The following is a 13,889-nucleotide window of genomic DNA, read 5'->3' as shown; positions in this document are numbered from 1 at the left end:
AACTTGGGTGCTCGTCGAGCTTCTGAAGTGGGAACCCCTTGGATGTAGTGTAACTTTTCCTACATATATTCCCGCAACTCAAATTTCCTTTCTGATAGTTAATCTGAAGGCAGCAATGTCCTAAAGGGAAGACAAAGATTCCAGAAAAGAAACGTTAAGGAAAAATCGACTTTGTAACTAATGAATGGGAGTTGTGCAGTTCTCTTAAATCAGTTTCCTGATTTAAGAGAACTCATTTTTCCCTGGAACATGACAGGCGTTTCCTTAGAAGCAAGTCACAGCATGTTTATTCATCAGAGACCATGCGAACGTTGGCAGTTGTCTAGAGGAAACATGGAGAAGTCTCAAAGCAACATGACTAATATAATATATTTTTAATATAATGCTTACGTGGAGGAAACATAACATGTAGTGTATGAATTAATTCTTTCATTTTGTTTGAATGATCTTCTCCCCTCTGCAAATAGCCCTATTACTCTTGACTTCCGTTCCCATTTTCCCAGTGTTTTCATTGTTCAGTGTAATATACTTCCATATATTCCATATATATGTGAGTAAAGAAATATACTGGTAGAAAGATATCAATCATAAAAGCATAGGGACTACAGAGATATGTAAACTGAACAGGAGACAACTTTCAGGAATACAGAAATGTATTTGGGTGCCACAAAATAAGATAGTATTAAACTGGTGGGTTTGAAAATGGATAAGGTTAAGGTACAATTAAAAAATCATATGCATATACACAAAATACATCTACTTGTGGTCAGAAATCAATACTTCTGAGTAAAATAGAGATCAGATGGCTTTGGGATGAAGAAGTGCAAAGAGCTGTCTAGTGATAAGCACGACTGTAATTAAGATGCTTCAGATTTTACTTTTGACAATTTAAAATAATTCTTGAAAATAATGTATAAAACTGCATTTTGTAATTCTTCAACTATGCAGAAAATACTTTTAAGGAATTTTACCCTCCCCTCCTAATCGAATGAGGGATATCTGCAAAAATGTTTCAACATCTTATCTAGAGTAACATGCCCCACTGTATCATTTTACTTTGCATTCAATTTAAAGAAGTTATCAATATCTGCAAAATATAAATGTAAAAAAAATTATCTTTTTTCATTTTTCTATCTTGTCCCTTGGTATATTCCAAGTGCCTATTATGTAATATTTGTTGAATATTCAGTATTGCTTTTTTTCCTCAAAAACACCAGCACATTAAAAATGATTTAATTGTGGGGGGGAAAAATCTTAGATATGGGTTTACAGGAGGTAGTAAGGAGCAGTCTCAATATGTTATAATTATTAGATTTGGGAAGTACATTCCTTACTATAAAACTAGTTAAACCATGACTCATGACTCCAATAATCTATGAGGCCTACTTTAGTCCTCCTTGGATATCCTTGCTCTAAAGAATCCGTCTGTAATTTTCAAAGTTTTACATTGTAACGGATCATTTTAAAGAAATCTAGTGCAACTCTGCATTTTACAAATGAGAATCTGAAGCCCAGAGACACTGAGTGGCTTTGCTGAAGTCCTAGAACATGTGAGTGGCAAAACCAGAAGGAAAACCCAGGACTTAGTTGCCGAGTTCAATGCATTATTATTTTTGTTGTTTGTTTTTTTGTTTTTTCTCTTTTCCTGACCACTGTAAGATACATTCATTAAAGTTCAAAGAATCAGCTTGGGTACATTATCTTTAGAACTGCTAGCTAGTACTTGTGTTTTATGCAGGATAAGTTATACTTGCCCTGACAGATACCTTTTTTTGTTTGTTTATTTGTTTTTTGCTTAACTCCTTGAAATTTAAATGTCAAAAGTGTAGTTGACCTTGCTTTGAAGGACCTTAATGCTTTGATTCTGAAACAAATTTTCAGGAATGGACAGGGGTAAAAAACCTACTTGATAATTTTGCAGCTAAGACGTGTAAAAATTAAATGATTTAGCAGCTGCTTGCTTAAGCTTTTATTTGGATGCATTGTTGGTTCTAAAGTTTTACTGATTGTACATACTGAATTCTTGTCGGCTAACATTTATTGACTGCTTACAGGTTGAATGCCTTAGCTGAGGTTTCAACAAGAGAATTACCTGGAGATCTTTAAAACTAATACCCATGCTCACACCTCCTACTTACTCTGATTTTATTTGACCTGGGCTGGGACAAGGTGTGGAGAGGTTTAAAAATGCTGTTCCTGTGATTGTAATGTGCTACCAGATCTGAGAACTATTGATTAAGTAGGTTTCAACATCTGAGATGGAGGTGAAGCCATGAGTGGAATGGGGGCTGCTGTTAATCATTTTTAGGGAATTCAAGATCCTCACTTTCAGCTTTAATTTTTTTGTTTTGTTTTTTTTTTAAGATTACATTTAGATAATTTATACTAAATAATAGTATATTATTAAATGGATAAATAAAATATTTGCTACTCCTTTTTGAGGAAGTATATTAACTCCATTTTGCAGTTGTGGAAACTGAGGCTCAGAGAGCTAAACTAACATACTCAAAGACACACCACTAAAAGGGATGAATGAGTAACAGAAACAAGATCTGATCCCCAAACCTGTGTTCTTCCTCCATAGGTATGTTGGCACCCAGTGTTTGCCACTGTGGATTACACTGAATGGGAAGGGCTAAAGAGTATTTTATTTAGAGTGGCTTCATAAAGTGTCCTGTCTTCATTCTTTTTAAAATCACATTTGTATTTTAAAAACTCCCACAATTTCTAATGCCTATGAAAACCCCCAGTGCCTAGAATTTAAAATGAACATAGGGGTGCCTGGGTGGCTCAGCTGGTTAGGCATCTGACTCTTGGTTTCAGTTCAGGTCATGATCTCACGGTTGTTTTTGAGTTCAAGGCCCATGAAGGGCTCTGAGCTGACAGCAGAGCCTGCTTGATATTCTGTCTCCCACTCTCTCTCTAAATAACAAGCAAACATTAAAAAAAAATAAAGTGAACACAAATATTTGGTTTCTGTCTTCAAAATAATTAAATTTTCATGTGTTTGGATGATTTAATTTAACTCAGTAAACTTTTGTCATGTGATAAGCTGCTTATTTTTGCTATTAGGTAGTTATTAAAAATTTAGTGTAAATTCAAAGGTGGGTATTTTTGATTACCAAATAAGAAAAATAAAACTAAGTCAATACTAGACTTCTTATCCAAAGTCTAATTTCCTCTAAATGTGTTAGAGGATATTGAATAATATTATGACCTTATTACAGTATTGAAATGCCAGGTGTATTTATATAATATAAATGCCCAAGCTTCATGTTATTGAGACAACTGCTTTCATTTAACAAAATTAGTCAACACTTGTAAGCCCTTACTTTATATAAAACACATTTTTCTAGGCACTAGGAGATTGGCCCCTGATGTTAAGAGCTTTACCAAAGAAATTCTCTGTAACTATACAGGATAAAAAGGAATATGATGTTAATATAGAAATGGTACTTTTTTTTTTTTTTTTAAACTGAAGCTTAAATCACTGATCAGCAAACTGTGGCCAAGCAAACTAAGTCCAGAAGCCTGAAATGCTGAAATGGGCCCTTCACCTATTTTTTTTTAACTGCAATTTCTTTTTTTTTTTTTTTTTTTTTTGGTGGTAAAATACACATAACAAGATTTATCTTAAACATTTTCAAGTGTACAGTTCAGTGGTAAATTCACATTGTTGTAAAATCAGCACTACCATCCATTTCCAGAACTCTCTTGTTATAGAACTGTAACTCCATACCTGTTAAACATAGCTCCCACACTCCTGTCCCTGAAAGCCCCTGTCAGCCACCATTTTACTTTCTGTCTGATTTTGACCACTCTAGGTACCTCATATAAGTGGAATCAAATAGTCTCTATCTTTTTTTGTGACAGGCTTATTTCACTTAGCATAATGTTCTCAGAGTTGTTCTCAGAGTTTATCCGTATTGTATCATATATCAGAATTTCCTTCCTTTTTTTTAGGACTTTGCTCATCCATTTATCTTTGGATGAACACTAGGTTGCTTCCTTATTTTAGCTATTGTGAATAATGCTGCTAGCAACATGGGCATACAAATACATTTTTTTTTTAAGTTTTTTTTTTTTTTTTTTTTTTTTTTAAAGAGAGAGAATGAGTTGGGGGAGAGGGACAGAGGGAGAGAGAGAGAATCTCAAGCAAGTTCCACAGTCAGTGCAGAGTCTGATGTGGGGCTGGATCCCACGACCCTGGGTTCATAACCTGAGCCAAAATAAAGAGACGCTCAACCGACTGAGCCACCCATGCTCCCCTACAAATATCTTTTTAATACCTGCTTTCACTTCTTTTGAAGTAGAATTGCTGGATCAAGTGGTAATTCTATTTAATATTTCAAGGACTATTCTGTTTTTCCATGGTGGTTATAGGTATTATACATTCCTAACAACATTTCATGAGGATTGTGAACCCTTGTTGTTTTCTGTTTTTTTGTTTTTGTTTTTTGATAGTCACCATCCTAATGAGTGTGAGGTGATATCTTGTAATTTTGATTTGCGTTTTCCTAGTGACTCCTGATGTTGAGTATCTTGCCATGTCCTTATTGGCCCTTCGTGTATCTTCTTTTGAGAAATGTCTGTTTAAGTTCTTTGCCTATTTTTTAGTTGGGTTTGCTCTTTTGGTTGTCGAATTTTAGGAGTTTTGTATATATTCTGGATAGTCTTATCCTCGGTAGAGCTTATTGGCACACAGCAGTACCCACTCATTTGCATATTGTCTATGGTGGCTTTCACATCATAGTTGAGTATCTAGATAGAGATCATATGACCTACAAAAGTAAAAAGTTTTACCCTGTGGTCATATATAGAAAAAGTTTTCTGACCCTCCTGGACTAACTTATGAAATTGATAAATGAAGTAATTATTTAATTCAAATTTATTTATTGGCAGAAGGACTTCTAAGTATTGAACTTTAAATTGGAACAAAATGATTAATATTCTGCTTGCATAAAACAAGATATATCTTAGAGTAAGATATAAGATTTTGTAGAATGGTGATTAGTGATTGATTTTTTTTTTTTTTAATGTTTATTTTGAGAGAGTGCACTTGAGCACAAGTGGGAGTTGGGGAGGGGCAGAGATAGAGGGAGAGAGAGGATCCCAAGCAGGCCCCATGCTCAGCATGAAGCCCAATGCGGGATTCAGTCCTAGGACTGTGAGATCATGACCTGAGCCAAAATAAAGAATTGGAACTCTCAACGAACGCTCAACTGACTGAGCCACCCAGGCGCCTTGATTTAAAAAAAAAATTTTTTTCCTTTAACGTTTGTTTATTTTTGAGAGAGAGGGATCCAGGGAGCGCGCGTGCGCGCTCTCTCATGAGCAAGGGAGGGGCAGACAGAGAGAGACACAGAACTCTAAACAGGCTCCAGGCTCTGAACTGTCAGCACAGAGCCTGACTCAGGGCTCAAACCCATGGACCACGAGATTGTGACCTGAGGCAAAGTCAGAGGCTCAACCGACTGAGCCACCCAGGCACCCAATGGGTTTTTTGTTTTTGTTTTTTGTTTTTTAACTGAAGGCTCAGGGTTGGCCCCTTGGCAAGCATTGTAGAGTTTTCACATATGATATTGGAATATATTTTAAAGGGAAGTTCTAAACTTCTGTGCTGGAGACACTTTTATGAAAAATGAATAATACATAATTAAGATGTTTAGGAGCAAATGTGCCTAGAAGAGCCAGACCAAAAGTTGAAGGAGTTCCTATCTAGGCATAGGCATCTATACCTATTTTATGAGTTAAGTCAAACTGTCTTTATAATTCCAACAAGTGTTTTTGTTGTTGTTAAAGATATTTCATATCTGTAAGCTTTTAGTGTTCCAACATTAGCATGATGGTGGTTGTAAGACTTTTTTTTTTTTTATGACTGCTTTGCTAAATTTTTTCCCATCTGTTAACAGTAAAAATAAACTAAAAGTATGGGAGAAAGAAGTTTCCCAGGACTATTTATAAAGGGCCAAATGTCTTCAGTTTTTCATACATACTTCATCTGAGGAATGAATCCCTTGGAAAAGCTTCTCAAAGACTAACTAGTCTTTGGAAAAATGCTAGCATGAGCTTGGGTAACTTATTATTAGTTTCATATAGTGTAAGTTCACAATGCTGTTTATAAACGTAAAGAAGTTACAACTATTTAATGGCTTTAGACATTGAAAAAAGCTGTAGAGTTGAATTGTGGGGTAATATGACAAAGAAAGTATTAAGACAGCAAAGAATGCCCAGGTGTGAGAAAAAGTCTGTTAAGCTCAACTCCTAGAAAGCTGAAAACTCGGTACTAGTTGTAACTTAATACATTTTAAATCATTAAAATCTTTACAGAGGTCAGAATTTTCAGGTTTCATTGGCCATGAATTGAGGCATTTGGGTTTTGAATATGTGTAGTGCCCTGTGTACCGAACTCCTTACATATACCATTTCTCCCTATGCATACACACCTGTGATAAAATTTAACTTACAAGGTAGGCACAACGAGAGATGAACAACCTAACTAATCATGAAATAGAACAGTACTCATAGAAGTTCTGTGGAGAGGCCACTTTTGGGCAGCAGGCCTGAGCAATGGAAGGTAGGGAGGGCCCACGGCCACCACGGAGCTGAATACAGACAGGCCCACGAGGGCACCCCCCTCAGAACATCCATAGGCCCGAACTGACCACGAGGCACGGTTACCAAAAAGGGAAAATTCCGTAAGGCCCCATACGTCCACACCTTCCCTCTAAAAACAGCCCCCACCCACTGCCTCCTTGGAGACGGGGTCTCCTTTGTCGTCCTGCCCAGGACTCCCCTGCCGTCCTGCCCAGGACTCCCCTGCAGTGTATTCGGTAAACTTCTATCTCCTTTGTTCTGCCTCAGGTGAAATCTTCCACCAGCAGTGCCACCGGTTTCCACCCCATCGTTGCCCCACATTTGGGGACCCCGTCTGAGAGGGGGAGACACCACGTCATATAATATGTAATAAAAGTTACGTGAATGTGGCCCGTCTCTCTGGCTCCCGTGTGTGCTCATGCGTGAGCCCTCTCTCCCCTCCCCTTCAAAAATATCGGACTGTACTCACCCTTCCTGTGATGATGTGAGATGACAGAATGCCTTTGTGAGATGACGTGAGGTGGACGACGCAGTGTGAGGCTACAGTTGGCCTTGTGACGATTCCCCGGAAGGGGCCCCTCTGCTTCCGGGCTGCGGTTGACCGCTGGCAACTGAAACAGCGGAAAGTGAAATCGCGGATAACGGGGACTAGGGTCTGGGTTAATAGCGTAGAGGTTTTCTTTCGTAATTGCCTCAGACTTGTAGAAAATTGTTTTGGACAGAATTAAGAGTGAAATGCCATATTTTGACGGGTTTGATTTTGTAAAATAACCTAAGTGGTTCAGAGGCAACCCTCTGAAATGGGTTTGAAAAAGAACCTGAGGTAAAATACTGTGGGTCCATGATATGGTTACGCCTATAAAATAGTGATTCTCATTTTCAATATGGTGTGTAGGCTTTTTGCCAAAGACATCAGAATATATTTTTAAAATGGTAATGTCATTGGAAAAGGGCATTGTTTTTCAGTCTGATTAATTTGGAAGATTAACACTAAGTAATACGTATGCATTCCAGTGTACTTGTTAAAATTAGATATACCATTTCAGTTTGTAGCCTAATGTTACAGCTTCTGCACTTATACCAGCATATATCTATAGGGAAATAGACTTAAGATCCTCAAACCTAGATGGGACATTTATCACCAGTCTTTGAGGATTATCATCTCTCTAACCTGCATACACACGCGTACCTGCTATTATTTCTAGAGAAATGGAAGTGAGGAAGTATGAGATGACCCCAAGGGGAGTAGTGGTGACAGGAGCCAGAATTTTAACAGCTGCTACAGTTGTGTATCAGTTCAGATCTGCTGGAAAAACAGGAAATTGCATTACTAAATCTGAACATGGCTACCACCCTTCCATTCCCATGGCCAATGGATGTGCTATAGTTTCTAGGCCAAATTAAGCCAACACTGGTCAAGATAATTATAAGAGTCACTGAATTCATTATTTCCTTTATGCTTAAGTAGAAGTGTCAGAGAAAAGAGCAACCCTTTGTTTCTCACCTTGTTCTTTTATGCCAATAGTGAAGTGTCATTGCTTTAATAGAATTAGGAAAGAGACAGGGTGACTGTCTTAAAGGACCTCATGGTCTGATGCAGCCCCCATTTTTCTCTGGTATTCATGGTTCGGTTATTAACTGGCAGCAAAACTCCTGGGTGGAGTGCCTACTAGATTATGGGCATGGTTTCTTCCAGTCTTTCGCTTTTCTGTAAGATATTCATTCCCAGAGAGCAGCTAGATGCCTTAACTTCAAGCGAAAATCTTTTTGCTGTGCTTCAGGAGGGCAAAGCTAAAGGTGGCAGAAAAGAATGTTAGCATGTGAAAAGAAACTAATTTTTAAATTTTATGTTGTGATCCTATCTTACCAGTCTTGTGCTTCAGTTTTCTCTTTCTTTGAGAAGAGGGCAGGTTTTACTGTGATAGTTTTATTACCTATGAACATTTCCTCCTCTAGGAAAGTTAGGTATGACATTGTTTGAGGAAAAAAAAGAAAACAGACCAAAACAACTAGTGATCTGAAAGGAGAAACAGACTGATTTTCCCCTCATATCTTAGTTGTGACAAATTTTGTATCTAGAACCTATTCCAACCTATACTATATATAATTTTTTAAAATATGATTTTGTCTGAAAGAAGTAATGTCTAAGAATAGTGTCTAATTATCTGTGATCCTGTGTGTATGTAAAATACATAGGAAGTTCTTTCTTAGATGATGCTAAGAAAATTTAGTCCTGAAGTTTGTGCTGGTAACCTTGTGAAGCCTAGGAACGTGTTTCCAACTAACTTAGTAGTTGTAATGGTATAGCCTTGAACTTACTAAGGGGCATTTTTAAGTGTTTTCCTTTTTAATTTTTTTTTTTAATGTTTATTTATTTTTGACCGACAAAGCATGAGCAGGGGAGAGGCAGAGGGAAGGAGACACAGAATCCGAGGCAGGCTCCAGGCTCTGAGCTCGAACTCACAGAGTGCGACATCATGACCTGAGCCAAAGTCGGACACCCAATCACCTGAGCCACCCAGGCGCCCCAAGTGTTTTCTAACCAAATTCAGGATTTCCTCTATATATATTGAGGATGTAACACTTTAGGATTTTCATTTTTTAATGAATCATAATTATTTAGGACACTTAAGATTATGCAAGTTTGAATGAGTGGCAATTCTGAAAGTTATCTGATGGTGTTGAATGAATATTTGCTATAATTTTTGGTAAACCAAATCCAATAACTTTTTGTATTCTTCCAGATATTAAGCACATCAAGTTGGTGATAATGAAAATTTGAATATCATGGATTTGGGGAAGTAAAACTCAGGCAAGGGGAGAGACCAAGTTTCTGGAACTCCACAGATAATTGGAACAATTTGAACATAAAGATACCATTGGTATTAAAGGAACATCCTTGGGATACTAAGAAATGATGGGCTGTGCTGAAGGCATACACAGTTCAGGAGGCAGGAAGTAGTACAGTGATAGCTATTTGATTCCATCTTTTACCATCTATTGGCCTTCACAGGGAATTTCATAAGATTTCCTGTCAGGAAGCAATTTTGTAAAATTCTGGTCCTGAACCATTTTGTTTTAATTGTTAAGGGCTATCTCGAGTGCCTTGCTCTCTGAATCAAACCTAGTCAAAACCTCTGTTTACTATGCTCATCATTCACTCTGGTATGTGATCTGTGTGACTGGTGAGGGACCTGTCTTACTTGGGCTGCTGGTTGTGGATGGCTTTGCACACATGCTCTCTGTGGCCTTAGGAGTATTTCCTCTAAATGATACTCACCAATGCACCCCTATGTCAAACATTCTTTTTTTTTAATGTTTATTATTTATTTTTGAGAGAATAAGACACAGAGCATGAGTCGGGGAGGGGCAGAGAGAAAGGGAGACACAGAATCCGAAGCAGGCTCCAAGCTCCGAGCTGTCGGCACAAAGCCCAACATGGGGCTCAAACTCATGTACTGTGAGATCATGAGCCAAAGTTGGAAACTGAACCATCTGAGCCACCCAGGCACCCCTCTATGTCAAACATTCTTGAGGAAGTGGAAGGGAGAATGAGAGAGAAAAAGAAGAGTATCCTTTGGATTTGAGAATGGCAGCGTTTTTTTCTTCCTTAAACTTAACATTGCTAATTAAAAACAATTTCCATTGATATATGCATTTTAAGCTCTAAAACCAGCTATGTCAAAGTAGAAAAAAATTTTTAAATACTGATTTTTAAAATAAGGTGGGAAAGTTGGGAAGAAATAGTCATACCCCATACATATGCAATTTGATTTTTCATTATAATATTTAATTATGTTAAGTGTGATTCAGTAGTATAACCAGGACTCATTTAGTTGAGCCCATTGTGATCTGCTTATGTTTATACACGGCTGTTTCATGGAGAAAAAAACATTCATGAGTTGTGTAGGGGAGGATTTTCCTGGCTTTTCCCCATTCTTTGCTTAGTCAAGTAGATGCACACAGTGCTAAGTGGAAATGTAGAGATAATTAAATTTTTATTTGGGGATGTAGATAAAGAAGGGAACAAGAAAATGGGGAAAATATGTTCAATGAGTGGAAAAATGAAAGAACAGTCTTGTGATGGAAGAAAGGTAGTGGCATTAAATGTTAGATTATGCTAGTTTAAGCAGTTTAAGGCTTGAAGTCTTTAATCTCTTATATTGATAACTCTGATACTGTTAGTTTGTGAAACATTTCTGTCATCTTAGGTAATTAGAAAGCATCTTCTGCCGAGGACCATATATAACTTCTTCAAAAGTATCATCTATGTTTTTTGGGGGAGAGATTCCATCCAAAATTAAATTTTTATGCTAATGATAGTAATTCTTTACATTGGTGTTTATAGGTCGTGTCATTTATTCATTATTTTCTATTTTAATTTTTAATTATTAAAAATTTAACGTTTAGTTTTGAGAGAGAGACAGAGTGTGAGCTGGGGAGGGGCAGAGAGTGAGGGAGACACAGAATCTAAATCAGGCTTCAGAGGCCGATGTGGGGCTCGAACCCATGAACCATCAGTTCATGACCTAAGCTGAAGTCAGACACCCAATCAACTGAGCACCCCCCCACCGGCATCCCTATTTTAATTTTTTAGAGAGAGAGTTTGAGGGGAGAGGGGCAGAGAGAGAGAGAGAGAGAGAAAGAGAATCTTAAGCAGGTTGCATGCTCAGAGCAGAGCCTGACCTGAGACTTGATCCCACAACCCTGGGATCATGACCTGAGCTGAAATCAAGAGTTGGAGGCTCAGTTGACTGAGTCACCAAGGCATTCCTATTCATTATTTTTTAATAGGCAATATATCCAAATGGCACAAAATTCAAAAGAGAAAAATGACCAGTGAGAGACCTCCCTCCAGTCCTTGGTTCCTGGAGGCAATTAGTGTCATCAGTTTTTTTTTAAAATCCTGGTAGGACACTGTATACCAGTGCTGGCCAATTCAAATATCATAGAAACCACAAATAAAATTTAAAAAATTTTAGGCACTACATTAAATAATTCAATTTAAATGATATATTACATGATGCAAAGGTTAACATGATTCTAATTCTACAAAGCAAGAAAGTTGTCTTTAACTGAAAATATTTTGCAGTGAGTCACATTTGAAAGTTAATTACATAAAATTGAAATTTAAATTCTTAATCACACTAGCCACGTACCCAGTGCTGAAGAGCCTTACGTGACTACAGGCGACCATATTAGACAGTGTATCTCCTTACACTCAGGAGCAAACACGTGTGTATATGCATATTGTTTCTCCCTTTTTTGTGCACGGTTAGTGCTGCTTTGTACCTTGCTTTTTTACTTAATAATGTAACTTGGTAATTATTCCATTTCATGACATAAAGGGCTCTATTTTCTCCCCCTAGTGTTACGATGTCTTTGTAGGGATGAACCATGAATTATAAAACTAGTCCCCTATTGATGGATACTTGGATTTATCCCCACCACCACTCTTTGCTATTAATAAGTGGTCACTTTAGCATTCTTTATGCAGTTTACAATCTACTGTGGTGTAATACTCTTTCCTGATATATTTGATTAAATTAACTAGATTGTGCAACCCTAAAAGGCAGAGGCTATATACATATATATATATATATATTTTTTCTTTTGTGTATACTGCTGGGTTTGATTTAATTTCCTGCATATACCTAGACACCTGATGATCAGTTATTGGATAGGTGTTATTTGAATTTGTGTGAACCTGAGCAAAAGGTCAGCATTGAAGACCAGTGGATTACCTGTCCACTAGAGAGATAGAAACAAAGCATCAAACTGAGTGTTTAACATTCATTTTTGCAGCCACTAACTAATGAATTGTTAAACCCCTATCAAATGCTACACCATTAAAAGGGTTGTTGTAAACCTCTTAGCACTCTATTATTAAATTCCATTCTTAGTCTGATATTCTCTTTTAGCATTACTCCCTGCAGTGGTGTTTATATGCATTTCATTAGTAGTATAAGTGAAAATTCTGAGTAATGTTTCCATCTCAAACGTAGAACAAAACAAAATGTTTAGCCATCATGGGTGGGATTGTTTAACAGGACTTAAGTGCTGTATGATTATTTAAAGCCTAAATACTCCTATTTGAATAATGATAGAGTAACATTTGGTTTATAGAATAAGTTACAGGTTTTGAGGATGAAGCAATTAGTCCTTAATTGCATGATTAATTAGTGCACAAGAATTCTTCTCAAAAAAAAAAAAAAATTCTACTCATTTGTGTCAAGACCCTGAAATCTAAATTGTCAAGATCCTTGCTATTTTGATTTGGTTATTCTAATGGTGTAAGAAATTAGCCTTTTGATGTGAACAATGATGGCTAAAGAATAAGAACAAATAATAAAGGGTATTTTCTTCCAGCTTATGAAAGAAGAGATTGAGAATTGAAAGGCATCATGAATGGAAGAAATAAAATTGTTGAATAGGGACCTAAGAAAGAAAAATCAATACAAGTGCTCTTTCTCCCTAGTGTTTTTGGAAATTATACCTCAAGATGTGTACAAAACTGCAAATATTATAATAGAAAGCAAGTTTGTTCATTTTATTTCTCCAAGAATGTTTTGGACAGCAAGTTGGCATTTTACATTGTCTCAGAAGAAATAAGGAACTTATTTCTTAAATAAGTTCCTAAATAAGTTTCTAAAATAAAGGAACTTTAAAAAGTAACAATTTAATGTATGGGCAGGTCCATAAAGCATTTTGAGTGAGGTTCATTCTCTCCATTTGACTCTGCCATCTATCTACCTTATAGTTGTCTGATGCGGTTAACCAATGCACTTGGCCCTCGGACACTTAACAGCACTGTCTTTGGCTTCAAATAGAAGTGGCCCAGCCAGAAGTCAGAATAGCACTCAGCAGTCATCTACTGCAGAATGGATTTGGAGACAGAAGATTTGGAACCCAGTCTCTGTTCTGGCTAGGCACTTTCTCTCATTGGGCCTCAGTTCCCTCTGTGGTGGGATAATTATACAGAATGAAAGTGCAGAAATAACACCAGCACATATCAGGCTTTCAATTTATGTTTGTTAAATTATAAATATTACCTGAAGTTTTAGGAAACAACTTCTTATAATGCTGACAGCATTATTGTACTAAATGGAAACCAAGGAGTGCCAGAACATGCCTGTTCTCATCATCCTCTCCCAGGAAGTAGAAGATGTGGGTTGGTTTTCTTCATCAGTCACCCGTGGAAGTGCCTGTGCCAGGTGCAGGGAAGTTGTTCTTGGAACACTGAATACGAAATGGGTACTAATCTTAATGAAAATCACATTCCCTTTTAGAGG

General features: G+C 37.1%; 1 protein-coding gene and 1 long non-coding RNA gene across 6 annotated transcripts in view; one reads left to right on the top strand and one right to left on the bottom strand.

Annotated features, from left to right (window-relative positions):
• The window catches only part of LOC102956042, a 79,373-nt gene extending 72,226 nt beyond the window's left edge, over positions 1 to 7,147 (bottom strand). The window contains exon 1 of the long non-coding RNA XR_006220751.1: positions 7,067 to 7,147. This is a non-coding gene — a long non-coding RNA (uncharacterized LOC102956042). The remainder of the gene's footprint in view (positions 1 to 7,066) is intronic.
• COBLL1 (cordon-bleu WH2 repeat protein like 1) overlaps positions 1 to 13,889 on the top strand; it is a 168,339-nt gene that overhangs the window by 1,685 nt on the left and 152,765 nt on the right. The gene's annotated exons all lie outside the window — the stretch shown is intronic.

The sequence above is a fragment of the Panthera tigris genome, chromosome C1, assembly GCF_018350195.1.
Source record: "Panthera tigris isolate Pti1 chromosome C1, P.tigris_Pti1_mat1.1, whole genome shotgun sequence".
NCBI classification, from domain to species: Eukaryota; Metazoa; Chordata; class Mammalia; order Carnivora; family Felidae; genus Panthera; species Panthera tigris.
This window is presented reverse-complemented; position numbering and strand designations above follow the sequence as displayed.